Here is a 13,951-nt window from a genome sequence, read left to right on the forward strand (position 1 = left end):
GAAATCTCACCCTTACTGTGTTGCATTAATGTCTTTTTTAGCTTTTAGTAAGCAGCATCTCTAATTTATTTTACCACCAATCTTGAATGTTTTTGCATGTTTCCTGTTTGTTTTAGAAGACATCGTTACAGATTGGCTTAGCTGGTATGAGGTTTTCTTCACTGCATACCAAATAGAAAAAGTGTTTAACTATCCCCTGATAGGAGGCTCACTGTTTTAACAGACACCAAAATATGGGTGTGGGGGTTGTGCCATTAAAGCCCTGTTATGTCCTGGCAAAGGATCTGCCTTGAGTTTTTTTTATTACTGGCACCCATCTGCATGCAGGTGATTAATAAACATAAAACAATTATTCCATTCCAAACAGCCTTGGTGGAGTCAGGTTAGAGTGGAACATATGTTTTGCCTGAGGGCAGGGACCAAGCTTTGAATCCCCACTAACTCAGGGATACAAGGAGTTGCATCAAGAGCCAACAGAGCGGCAACTTCCAGTAATAAATATGGACTTCCATTACCCACAAAGCAATTGAAAAGAATCTGCAGAAATTTTTAAAATGCTCCTTCGACTCTGTAATGAAGCACTTCACCCTTCTTGGGGCATCTTAGTTTTACATTTTATAAGGACTCTTACTTTGAAGGAGAGTCATACTGTTTGCTGGATATTTTTCCTATGGTTATGTAGCATTTAACCAGTCATTGCCACCTATCTGAAAGCCAGGCCTAACATTTAATCCCCTAGAACCAAGTGATAACCAAGTCCTAATATAATATACCCCTCATTGAACAAGCCCCGTGTTCATGTCCCAAGGAGAATTGCACCAAGTATATATAAGCACCTGATTTTTCCTACATTTATTTCCAGTTTCCATATGTAGGATTTGATTTCTAAAGCAAATTGAAATTTGTCCTTTCATTAAAAGAATGTGTCCAAAGGTCTGTTTAAAGATCTGCTGGAATGTTTTTAGATTTATATGAATGCTGCAGCTGTAAATCTCTTGATGGTCTTAGCGAATTTCAAGTTGTGAATTGGTCAGTAATGCTTTGGATAGAGTGGATGGAAGGCAAAGATCTCCCACCCCAGTTGTGTGCTGAAAAGGGAAAAAACGAAACTTTTGCATATAAATACTGTCAACTTTAGCTCCAAAGCCCGTGAAACTTCATTTATAAAAAATATCCTAGAGCCTATATTCTTTGACGAAATTAAACTATTGTAGAATAAAATGGTTTCCATTAAAAATGAAAACCTTGATATAAAGAGAAATTATAACGTTGTGACCAGGTTAAAGTATTTCTAACTTATTGCAACATCTACATTGAGCTGTTTGCTTTGCTTTGGCTAATAATCCTGACCATATGTTTTATTACCAAAGCCTCAGGGCCTAAAGAGTTAACAAGGCACTCTTCTCATTTTAGATTTCCTGTTTAAAGATGGTCTTTTCCTGAGGACTGCGTGCATGTAACAGATCAGTGCACCAGCTCATCTCTTTGTGAGCCTAGAGTTTGCCTTAAGATCAGTTTACAAGGGAACTGAATCTGTGCCTTAGGCCATGTCTACACTGAGTGCTTGGGATATGTATATAGATACGCTATACCAGCAGAGCACTCCTCGTGTGGATACAGATTATACTGCCAAAGCTGCTTTTGATCGTATCGTTTATTTCACTCAAAGGGATGGGAATAAGATGTACTTGCAAAAGTGTAGTTTTGTCAGTATAAACTGTATCCACTCTAGGAGCTGCTTCTAGCACAACTGTGTGAGTCAGAGCTAACACCCTGACCCATGTAGCTATGCTGGCAGAAGTTTGTAGTGTAGACATGGCCTTAGGACCATTTTCCTGCCTCGAAAATCACTGGGAGCCCTTCTTTAGTAATAGATTTGTGCATGTGGAATGGGGTATGGCAGTATCTCAGTGACCAGTGGACATACAACAGCTTAGGACAAGTGATAAAAAAGATTCTTACTTAAGTGAAACTATGGTAAGTACCACTTCAAAAGTTATTTTTCCTCCCTTGGTATCCTGCTGTTAATTGAATTATCTCGGTAGACTGACCTCACACTTGGTAAGGCAACTCCCATCCTTTCATGAATTTATACCTGCCCCTGTATTTTCCACTCCGTGCACCTGATGAAGTGGGTTCTAGCCCACTAAAGTTTATGCCCAAATAAATTTGTTAGTCCCTAAGGTGCCACAAGGACTCCTGGTTGGTTTAGGGTAAATAACATAGCTTGTTGTACATTATCATTGAAAATGATGTAGCTGCCCCGTCTTCTGTGCACAGCCATCAAGCTGATTACTGATGGCAAGGCGAGAGTACCACTAAAGGCATCACCAAGGTACTTCATGCAAGTTTTCTGTGGGCCTATCCTATCCAAGTGTTTACTCTGTCTAGCTTGTTAAATACCGTGGGTTCACAGTTCAAACACCTGTGCCTGCAGGTATTGATAACATGGTTTTTAGCTGCACATTAGGAGTAGACAAGGATCCACTATCAACAGGAGCATATACAATAGAACCTCAGAGTTACAAACACTTCGGGAATGGAGGTTGTTTGTAACTGAAATGCTCAGAACTCTGAGCTAAACATTATGGTTGGTCTTTTTAAAAGTTTACAACTGAACATTGACTTAATACAGCTTTGAAACTTCTATGCAGAAGAAAAATGCTGCTTTTAACCATCTTAATTCAAATGAAACAAGTACAGAAACAGTTTCCTTGTCACATCTGTTTTTTACACTTTCCCTTTATTTTTTAGTAGTTTACATTTAACAGAACATGGTACTGTATTTGCTTTTTTTTTTTTTTTTTGGTCTCTGCCACTGCCTGATTGTATACTTCCAGTTCCAAATGAGGCATGTGGTTGACTGGTCTGCTTGTAACTCTGTTGTTTGTAACTCTGAGGTTTACTGTATACAAATCAGCTGGCCTATATAAGGGAATCTGGAACAATCTGATCAAAGTCAAAGAGAATTTGAGAGGTATTGTAATAAAGTGATTTTGGTGCCAGTTCTCATCGAAGGAAAAGAGTGATCCTGGTAATTACTGTCCAACTTCTATCCCTAGTAAAACACTGGACTGTATACTGAAAGATCCTAACATGTCTGGTACACAGTGGAACCATCAGCAATTAGCTTCAGAAGGTAGAAAACAAGGGTAAAGAATGGCAATAGCATCTCTCAAATGCACACAGCTAGGTTTGTTCAGTCACTTCAGTTTCTTGAAAACAAAATGAAGACTAGTTTCTGTAACGTACTAACAGAAGGCAGTGCAATATGCTGCTAGGTAGGACCTGGAGCTAGGGCAGGTGTGTTCTGCTGCTTGTTTTGCCACAGACTTTGTGACTTGGGGCAAGATGCTTCAGCTGTCTGAGGATCAGTTTCCCTAGCTGCAGGGCCGGCGCTTCCATTTAGGCAGCCTAGGCAATTGCCTAGGGCGCCAGGATTATTGGGGGGTGGCATGTTGCCAGGGAGGGGGAGGGCGGCGGCTCCGATGGACCTGCCGCAGTCATGCCTGCGGAGGGTCCCCTGGTCCCGCGGCTCCAGTGGACCTGCCGTAGGCATTCCTGCGGATGGTCCGCTGCTCCAGCAGCTCCGGTGGACCTCCTGCAGGTACGCCTGCGGCAGCTCCACCAAAGCCGCGAACCACCGGACTCTCTCCGCAGGCACGACTGTGGCAGCTCCACCAGAGCCGCGGACCACCGGACTCTCCACAGGCACGACTGCAGCAGGTCCACCGGAGCTGCGGGAGCAGCGCGCGGGGCAGCGAAATGGCTATGTGCCTAGGGTGCTAAAAACACTAGCACCAGTCCTGCCTAGCTGCAGCATGGAGATAAAACTCCCCTTTGTAAAATGTTTTGAGATGTAGGAAATGAAAGGTGCTACATCAGTGCAAAGTCCTATTACTACACATGTGGTGGCTGGGGAGCACATTTCAATCTAGTTGTAAAAATAAGTTTAATCTTTCAAAATGTCATGCGTAATTCCCTCTTCCTACAAGGGTTTAACCGTGTACTGAGGTTCCATGTGTCCTTATCAATCAATGCAATCAACAGTAACTAAGTTCAGGAAATTCACATAGAAGCACCAGTCAAGCTAAACTGAGGGTTTAGTCACTTCAGCAGACTTTTTTTTTTTTAATGGAAATGTGAGTGATGAAATAAAAAAAATCCTATTCCTCTTTCTGCTCTGTTCTACTGACTAGTTTGGGTTTGAACCCCTGCATCCCAATGACCCTCTGTGGACTATGTTAATAATTAAAACAGTTAGTCATCTTGAAAATGTAAAGTGACATTTTAAGGGTTTGGGTTCCGTGCTAATGTGCCATTAGGTAGTTATCCAATAAGCTTATTCATGTAGTCTAACTCAAGACAGCTGTGGAAGGAGCATAGAAAACTCTTTACTGTTTAAGAAGGGTAAGGGGAAAGGAGTGTTTTAGAAGGATCTGTTTTGGAATTATTAGTAAGTGCTTTTCCTTCAGTAAAGTATTATATCATTAAAGATTAGTATCAGTTTAAAAAAAACCACTGTGCTAAATCTATTTCTGCGTAGCGGTGAAACTAAAATATCTTCTGAGTCTGAGCACCCCTAAATGTGGTGGGAGATTGGGCTGATTCTTAACTATAATGGGATGATTACAACTTGGGTACATCTATGAGGTGGCCTGGTTGGGCTGGACTATGAAGAAACTCCTCTTAGTATCTGGCTGAAGGCTGTTGTAGGTTCATTTGTTGTCCTGTATCTTCCTCTTCTTCTGTTTTGCAGCCCAGCTAAACAACTCCGATCTGCAAAAATCTGTAGTTTACAGGGCTCATTTGGCCATTGCCAGATTGTGCTGCTGTCCTAATGATCCCTTTGATCAGATGTAGTGTTGTGTTATAAATCTGACGCATGGACACCATAATGATGGGTGCGTAAGAATAGGTTTGGGCTTGATTCTGATGAGTACCCAGCCAGCGTTAGGGAAGCACAGCCATTTTGCAGGATTGGACACTTTGATAAAGAAGGAAAGGCACAGGCAGCAAGGATTCCTGGAGAAAGCACAGGCACTGTCCTATTGGAATGGAAAACGAAAAGCTTCAAATAGAAGTGATTCAGGTTTGCCTGTTAATATTTGGTTTTATATTTTATTTTAAATAGAAAAATGCAGTTTTGTACTCTGGAAATTTCCTTTGTGTTATTTTTTCAGTCACATTTCTCCCTCCCCTGGGCCAGCTGGTGGTGGGCACAGAACAGTCTGCAATGTGACAGGCTGGAGTCCAATGGCAGAGGTGGCATCTCCAGACTCTTGCTAGGGGAGGCAGGGAAAGTCACTTGAGGGAAAGCATTTATCATAGTTCTGCAGAGGTGGCTGCACTAGTCTTGAGGTCTCTAGCAAGTAATCGGCTGTAGGAGAGCAGGCATCTTGATGTAGTGCAGACTTTCGTGACAGTGGTGGTCTGAGAAGAAAAACAGCTCCCCTCCTATTGCATGATTGCTGCGGGGAGTGGTGGGATATTCCCTGTGAACCACTGGAGTTCTGCTGCAAGAAGTATAATAATTAAATGACTTTTTGGGGGGAGGATGCAGAGATGTTTCCAGAAAGGTCAGTGAAACTAGATAAAACCTTTCAGATTGCTGATTGGCAGGCCTGTAGCATCCTTCCGAAAGCAGCCTCAATGGTGGTAAATATTGAGCAAAGAAACTTCCTCTGTAGCTGGCATACTTTATTAAATAGAAATAAAATGTGAGATCTGATTTATTTTATGGAATTCAAGTACTGATTCTGCTGTCACTCTGGTGTCAAACAGGAGTAACTCATTGCAGACAATAGCATTATGCTGTTGTAAAGATCACAATCAGGACCCTTACAGTGTGCACTTTATTTGCTATTCTGATTGACAAACAGAGCAGAGACCTTCAAACAGAAGTAAAATCAGCAGTCCATCATTAACATACAAGTTGAATAGCATTTTGAAACTATGTAATCGTCTCATTTATATAAGATATCCGGATATTATTTCTATAACAAGTTAAATTTAAAAAAAATCCTGCCTGATCATTTGTCATCTGCCATCTCTTATTAGAATTTTAACAGGGATATGGACCGTTTGATGTCACAGCACCATTAAGCACTGGTGGGCTTGACTGATGCTTTGGTCTCCTGTTGCTAAAAGTGTTTCACTTGAAATGTAACATATGACACTTCCATTCTGTCAGCACGTTTGACTTTGGCTTCACTAGCTCACCCAGCAGAAAGAACCCATCTGCAGCCATGCCTGTTGCGTTCCACAGAGGGGGGTGATCAGACACATGCCCCACCTAGTCTATTACACTCAGAGCTTGTACAGATGATCTGTGGTTCACAGGAATTCAGTCTGACGCCCAAGGCCCTATCTATAATAATCCATTGCCAAATAATTGGGAATTAGAGTTTTTTCTCTTGAATAATTCTCAAGTAATTTTCTTGATTTTTGCAACATTAAGTTGTGCCATAAAGTGGGTAAGAATTATCCCCCTTTTACAGAGAGTTTCTCAGCCTCAGTTTCCCTAAGTGACTTGCCAAACTCAACAAAGGGAGTCATTTTCAGAGCTGGGATCAGGAGTTCCTGGCTACCAGGCCTGCACTTAGACCACTGGACCAAAACAGTCATTTCATTACACAGATGCAACTTACTCAAAACAAAGCCCCTAACCCAAGCCTCTAAAAGCAGGAACAGTTAGTAGAATTATCTTAAGCACAATGTCACGATTCTGAACAGATCTCTATATTCCAACAAGAAGAGATCAAGGATCCATCCTGTTACAGTGCCATAAAGCTACTGGAAGGGAACCTCTGAACAGCATCAGGGTATTGTATAGAAGTAATGGCCAGACAGCAGTGAAGAATGACCTTAATCCTAAAATATCTCAGACGATACCAAACCTACAGATTTTGTGCATAATAGAGTTGGGGATGGGGAGGGGGTTACATTGTACCTCAATTGTGGCAGTTGAAAGAGGCATGAGGAAAGGAAACCCTGTCTAGAACTTGACGGCTTCTGGAACTGAACCTTTGATGTAGGCCCTGCCTACACAGCAAATTCAACCATATCAGGGAACCTGATTGCAACTTGGTTACAAATGCTGGTGGATCCACATACGCAGAACCTTATGGAGTCCCATTGCAGGAGCAGGACCATGGTTACAGTTTGTGCTGTAAACTGGACCTCAGCTCTGTTTCATACCCAAATTAAAGCTTTATTTGACCAAGTGGAGAACTCCTATGTGAATGTATAATAGTGCTTTCTTGGAGCCTGTCTTGTTGATGTAAAACACGAGGGTGGAGTTTTTGGTGCTACAGGAAGTGTGGAACATGGTCATTTATGTTATTCCAGGTAAGGCTGCTCATACAATTGTACACAGTGTATCTGGAAGCATCTCAGAAATGACAGCATCAAGGTTTGAGACAAAGAGAGAAAGAAGAGTTTGCTTTTTGAGAATATACTCCACATTGCAAACGAAGGGACAAGGCCCCAGGGGAACGCTGGCATCGCTCTATGGATCTGTCTAGGATGGAGAACTAGAGTTGGGCTGTATCCTTGTTACATGGGTCAGCTGCCGCAATAATCACTAACTCGCAATGGATTTCAGGGGGAGGGTTGCAGGGCCTATGCGCTGAACAGGAGGTAAGTGAGCAGCATCATATGGCAGGAAACCCCAGGGACTGTTGAAAAATTAGTGACCTAATTGGAAAATTCAGAATTAATATACACGTTGGCAGCAAGGTAATAAAAAAGGAGCCAACCGTAACGATCTCGTAGAAGGCTAGGTGGCATTGGCAGGCATCAAATGTAACTACGCTGGCAAAGATGAATGGTAAAAGGATTTCTGACTCAAGAATTCCATCACGATGTGTCTCGTACTCAGCGGCAGTTTCTGCACCAGTTAGTTCAGCCACAGTGAAAAAATACTGAGCACTTCAGAGCCAAGTCGGCAATGATTAGAGGTAGGACCCTACCCAATTCCCGGCCATGAAAAACATGTCACGGACCGTGAAATCTGGTCTCCCGAGAAACCTAGTCTTTTGTGTGCTTTTCCCCTGTACTATCCAGATTTCACAGGGGAGACCAGCATTTCTCAAATTGGGGATCCTGACCCAAAAGGGAGTTGTGGGGGGGGGGGTCACAGGGTTATTTGGAGGGGGGGGACGGTATTGTCATCCTTCTGCGCTGCCTTAAGAGCTGGGTTGCCAGAGAGCGGCTGCTGTTGTCCAGGTGCTCAGCTCGGAAGGCAGCGCCCCGCCAGCAGCAGTGCAGCTGTAAGGGTAGCAGTACCACAGCCCTCCCTACAATAAGCTTGTGACCCCACCCCGCAGCTCCTTTTTGAGTCAGGACCCCTACAATTACAACACCGTGAAATTTCAGACTTAAATAGCTGAAATCGTGAAACTTATGATTTTTAAAATCCTATGACTGTGAAATTGACCAAAATGGACTGCGAATTTGGTAGAGCCCTAGTCAGAGGTGGAGCTGGTCACCTTAATGCTAGGCAGTGCTATCCCCTGCTTTTCATTATAAGACCCTGTTTTCAGTTGCTTGTAACTTTGCCAGGCTTTAATGGTTTGGGCTGAAATTTTCCATACTTGATATCTGCCTTAGGCTAAATTTTTGGGGGAGGAGGGCAGGAGATGGGGGGAAACTTTCAACTAAAATGGTTCAGCTGTTTCCGAGAACCCGGTTAGGAAAAACACAGTGTCTTGCTAATATTAACAAATGTTTTGCAACTGTTTCATTAAGAAGATCTAGCACCTCCGTGCTTTGATATAGGGACTTGAAATTTGGCATGGGAGGCGTTGCCCTGGTGGCAGGGATGTGCCTTTTGCTGTTCCTGTGAAAAACTTCAGCATGGAGTGTTGTCACTGTTCATCTTCAATGATGTTGCCACGGTACTCCAGCAAAGAAGGAGGGCTTGATGTTTTAAAGTAACCACAGATGCATCTGAGCGTGGTATAGGAGCAGTGCTCATGCAGGAAGCAACAGATCACAACTTCCATCCTGTCATGTTTCTCAGCAAGAAACTGTCTGAGAGGGAAAGTCACTGGTCAGTCAGTGAAAAGGAATGCTATGCCATTGTGTACGCCCTGGAAAAGCTACGCCCATATGTTTGGGGACGGCGGTTCCAACTACAAACTGACCTTGCTGCACTAAAGTGGCTTCATACTGCCAAGGGGAACAACAACAAACTTCTTCGTTGGAGTTTAGCTCTCCAAGATTTTGATTTTAAAATTCAACACATCACAGGAGCTTCTAACAAAGTTGCTGATGCACTCTCCCGAGAGAGTTTCCCAGATTTCAGTAGTTAAAAAGTGTTCTTAAAATGTAGAAGTCTGTTAGTTATATACTTAGTGGTATATGTAAAGGTGCATGTGTTGTATTAATCTGTTTATTTTCAAGTTCTAGAAGGAAATCGCCGCCAGTGAGCTTCCCCACTGTCTGCAATTTGGGGGGCGTGTCATAAACAGATAGCTAAGGGTTAATGTCTCTTTCACCTGAAGCACCTGACCAGAGGACCAATCAGGAAACCGGATTTTTTCAACTCTGGGTGGAGGGAAGTTGGTGTCTGAGTCTTTTGTCTGTCTGCCTGCTTTCTCTGAGCTTTGGAGAAGTAGTTTCTACTTTCTAGTCTTCTGTTTCTAAGTGTAAGGACAAAGAGATCAGATAGTAAGTTATATGGTTTCTTTTCTTTGGTATTTGCATGAATATAAGTGCTGGAGTGCTTTGATTTGTATTCTTTTTGAATAAGGCTGTTTACTCAATATTCTTTTAAGCAATTGACCCTGTATTGTATCATCTTAATACAGAGAGACCATTTGTATGTATTTTTCTTTCTTTTTATATAAAGCTTTCTTTTAAGACCTGTGGAGTTTTTCTTTACTTCAGGGAAATTGAGTCTGTACTCACCAGGGAATTGGTGGGAGGAAGAAATTAGGGGGAGATCTGTGTGTGTTGGATTTGTTAGCCTGATTTTGCATTCCCTCTGGGTGAAGAGGAAAGTACTTTTTGTTTCCAGGATTGGAAACAGAGAGGGGGAGTCACTCTGTGTAGTTTCACAGAGCTTGTGTCTGTGTATCTCTCCAGGAGCACCTGGAGGGGGGAAGGGAAAAAGGATTATTTCCCTTTGTTGTGAGACTCAAGGGATTTGGGTCTTGGGGTCCCCAGGGAAGGTTTTTCAGGGGGACCAGAGTGCCCCAAAACAGTCATAACCTTAGTCCCAGATTTGGACCTTAGCGTCCAAAATATGGGGGTTAGCATGAAAACCTCCAAGCTTAGTTACCAGCTTGGACCTGGTACCTGCTGCCACCACCCAAAAAATTAGAGTGTTTTGGGGGCACTCTGGTCCCCCTGAAAAACCTTCCCTGGGGACCCCAAGACCCAAATCCCTTGAGTCTCACAACAAAGGGAAATAATCCTTTTTCCCTTCCCCCCCTCCAGGTGCTCCTGGAGAGATACACAGACACAAGCTCTGTGAAACTACACAGAGTGACTCCCCCTCTCTGTTTCCAATCCTGGAAACAAAAAGTACTTTCCTCTTCACCCAGAGGGAATGCAAAATCAGGCTAACAAATCCAACACACACAGATCTCCCCCTAATTTCTTCCTCCCACCAATTCCCTGGTGAGTACAGACTCAATTTCCCTGAAGTAAAGAAAAACTCCACAGGTCTTAAAAGAAAGAAAAATACATACAAATGGTCTCTCTGTATTAAGATGATACAATACAGGGTCAATTGCTTAAAAGAATATTGAATAAACAGCCTTATTCAAAAAGAATACAAATCAAAGCACTCCAGCACTTATATTCATGCAAATACCAAAGAAAAGAAACCATATAACTTACTATCTGATCTCTTTGTCCTTACACTTAGAAACAGAAGACTAGAAAGTAGAAACTACTTCTCCAAAGCTCAGAGAAAGCAGGCAGACAGACAAAAGACTCAGACACCAACTTCCCTCCACCCAGAGTTGAAAAAATCCGGTTTCCTGATTGGTCCTCTGGTCAGGTGCTTCAGGTGAAAGAGACATTAACCCTTAGCTATCTGTTTATGACAGGCATATATTTTAAAAGTATGTAGATAAAAACAGTACACACCTTACATGAAGGAATTTTGGATTTTTAAACTGTGTATGTTCATATATTAATGTGTGTGTATAAAAATCCAACCGATAATTGGTCTATGAAGGTCCTTTCCAGAAGAAATCATTATGATAAAGTTTTGTCAGAAAAAGGATTCGACGTTTATATGTGTAGTGAGACTATCTCCAGTTAGCTTACATAGCGTTTTTAAGAAACCAAAATTTGGAAGGGCTGTAAACTCCCCTGATTTGGGGCATAAATGAATGTCTAACTCATGGATGTTAGGAAGAAACTTCCCATATGGTAAATTATTCCACACATGTCAATGGTAGCGTTTCTTGCAACATTTTCTGAAGCATCTAGTAGTGAGCACAGTCAAAGTTAGGATACAGGACGAGTTAGACCAGGAGTCTGATCCATTTCTTTGTTCCTCATGAAGAATCAATAAAGTTCAAAATCTATTTTCTTAAATTTTGCTTTACAATTCATTCTTTTTAAAAAAAAAAAATCTGATTTTGCCCCTTTAAAATCCAGTTACAATTGTTTTCTTTGTAAATCACATGCGTTTTATACTGTTCATGACAGAAAAACATAAAGAAACTCGTCCAAACCCTCTCACTTAGAGTTTTGGTCTGAGTGCATCTGATACAAAAACATTAAGTATTAGTATTTACCTTTGTATTTGTTGCCCACGCTTCAATGGAACATCAGGAAAGCTGGCTGTGAGAATGCTGGCAGGGGTCAGCTTGGCTTCAGCTCTGAAATGTTTACATGAGCTGGCCAAAGACTTGAGGTTAACCTCTGCTCATGTATTTAGGAACTATGAAGCCGTTTGGTTTTCTTTTTTGGTTTCTAGGTGGGTTCTAAAAACTTCAGAGAGCTAAACTAAAAGGCCCTTTATGTTCAAAAGCTGTGAAAAAGATGGCTTTCTTCTATCCCAGAGTAGTACTCACTAAACAAGGTGCATGGTGTTAACAGGGGAAAAAAATTGGACAAAACTGAACTGCACTATTTTCCTTGCTTGTCCTAAGCCCAAATGCTCCTGTAGTTCAGCAGATTCAAAGAGGCTGTGATTGGCGACTTCTAAATAAGAATGGACGTCTCCATACCCGCACAGGAAAAAAAAAAATTTCATCATCCCCAATGCATTCTAGAAGATCTACCAGGAGTAATATACATGGGATTCCTGTGGTGGGGTTAGCAGGTGGACTGCAATTTTTGTGATATTTTCCCCTTTCCATGCCCCCCCCCCCCCCGTGCATGTGCCCTGCAAGGGAAGCTGGCTGCTCCTTCTGTGACTTGGAAAATACCCACCCTACTCTCACAAGAGGGTTTGAGCTACAACCATAATAGGGCTAGCTACGCTGGCCAGAGGCTGCACTGGAGGCAGTGAGGGTACTGTAAATCTCAGATGGGCTTCTGGCTTAAACTCTGCTAGCACCGGTCAGAGAGAGAGGGTACTAAGCTAGTGGACTGCTGGTCTGATCCAGTCTGGCAATTCCTATGCCCTGCTAAAGGCAACCTGTGATGGAAGAGAGCAGAAAGCAGTGAGGTATGTGTTCATTATGGGGGTGGGGTTTTTTAGGGGGGACGGGGAAATGAAATGGAAAATGGGAAGCTGGCTGGAGGGCTAGGCTTGAATTAAAGCAGTCCCTTGTGCTGCTGGAAACTCCAACACAGCAGCAGCCCTGGGAGAACCAAAACAGTGACACTGTCCAGAAATGGGAAATAAAAGTGCCCTGTCTGTGTTCATTGTCCAAAAGGCAGAAAAAGGCAAGAAAAATAAATGAGATGTGTGACTTTCCCTTCCACTTGAATCATCTCTAGCAGTGTTTCTCATAGTAAAGGCCGAGCAGCCTTACACTCAGTCCCTCTGAGCTGCAGGTGTATCACCTTCATAATTTGAGTCAGTGTAGTTACAAGAGAGTCTTATTTTGATACTGTTCTTAAACCAACTCATTTATCACCTGCTTGAAGTCTGTTTCACTAGTGATCCGTGCATCACAGTCTGAAAATCTCTGATCTACAGTGTTATTTGTCACAACAGCAGGTTTCTGAGTTTTATACTGACAGTGAAGGTGAAAATCAGCCTAAATTAAAATGTTTCCTGTGGATAAACAATATCTGTTTGCAAGTATTTTATTGGAACACAAAGGTTCCAAGTTCAGTTACACATGGGTATTACTCATTCTCCTGAAACAGCCTCTGCTGTCAGCCAACTCATCATACTCGTCATTTGCCCATGTACCGATTATCAGAATGAGACTTTTTAAAAACATAAATATTTCTTTGATGATTAGGGATCAGCAATGAATTGAAACATTCTATCTTAACAGGAAATAGAGCTTCCAGCTGTAAAATGTGGATAATAATCTTTCCTTTGTATTGTCTATTTAGACTACAAGTTTTCAGGGAAGGACTATCTCTTATTGTGTATTTGTACAGCACCTAACACAATAGGGCCCCAATCTCTGCTGGGACCTCGAGGTACTACTGGAATATGAATAAATAATCACTGAAAAATAAGTTGCTGTGCAGAGAAATTGACAATATTGATAGCTTAGCTGAAAGTATTTCAAATGCAAAGAGGAAATGTATTGTATGTATCTATATTAGATGTTTTCTGCATGCACAGATGTAAAAATGTCCAAATAAATAAAAAGAGAGAAGTCATCTGAGGATGATATAATCTGCCCAGGAAATACAGCAACGACTCTGTTCACAGTTCCACTTACCTTTCAGAATTAATAAGGCCTCCAAGATTTTTAGTAGCAGCTCTTTCTGTTAAGCAGCCTGGCACATTCCACCATGCAAAAGCAAGAAAGTTCAGCCAAAAATGTCCTCGGCATCTCAAAAAAGTGTT

Source organism: Gopherus flavomarginatus, chromosome 22 (assembly GCF_025201925.1).
Source record: "Gopherus flavomarginatus isolate rGopFla2 chromosome 22, rGopFla2.mat.asm, whole genome shotgun sequence".
Classification (NCBI taxonomy): Eukaryota; Metazoa; Chordata; order Testudines; family Testudinidae; genus Gopherus; species Gopherus flavomarginatus.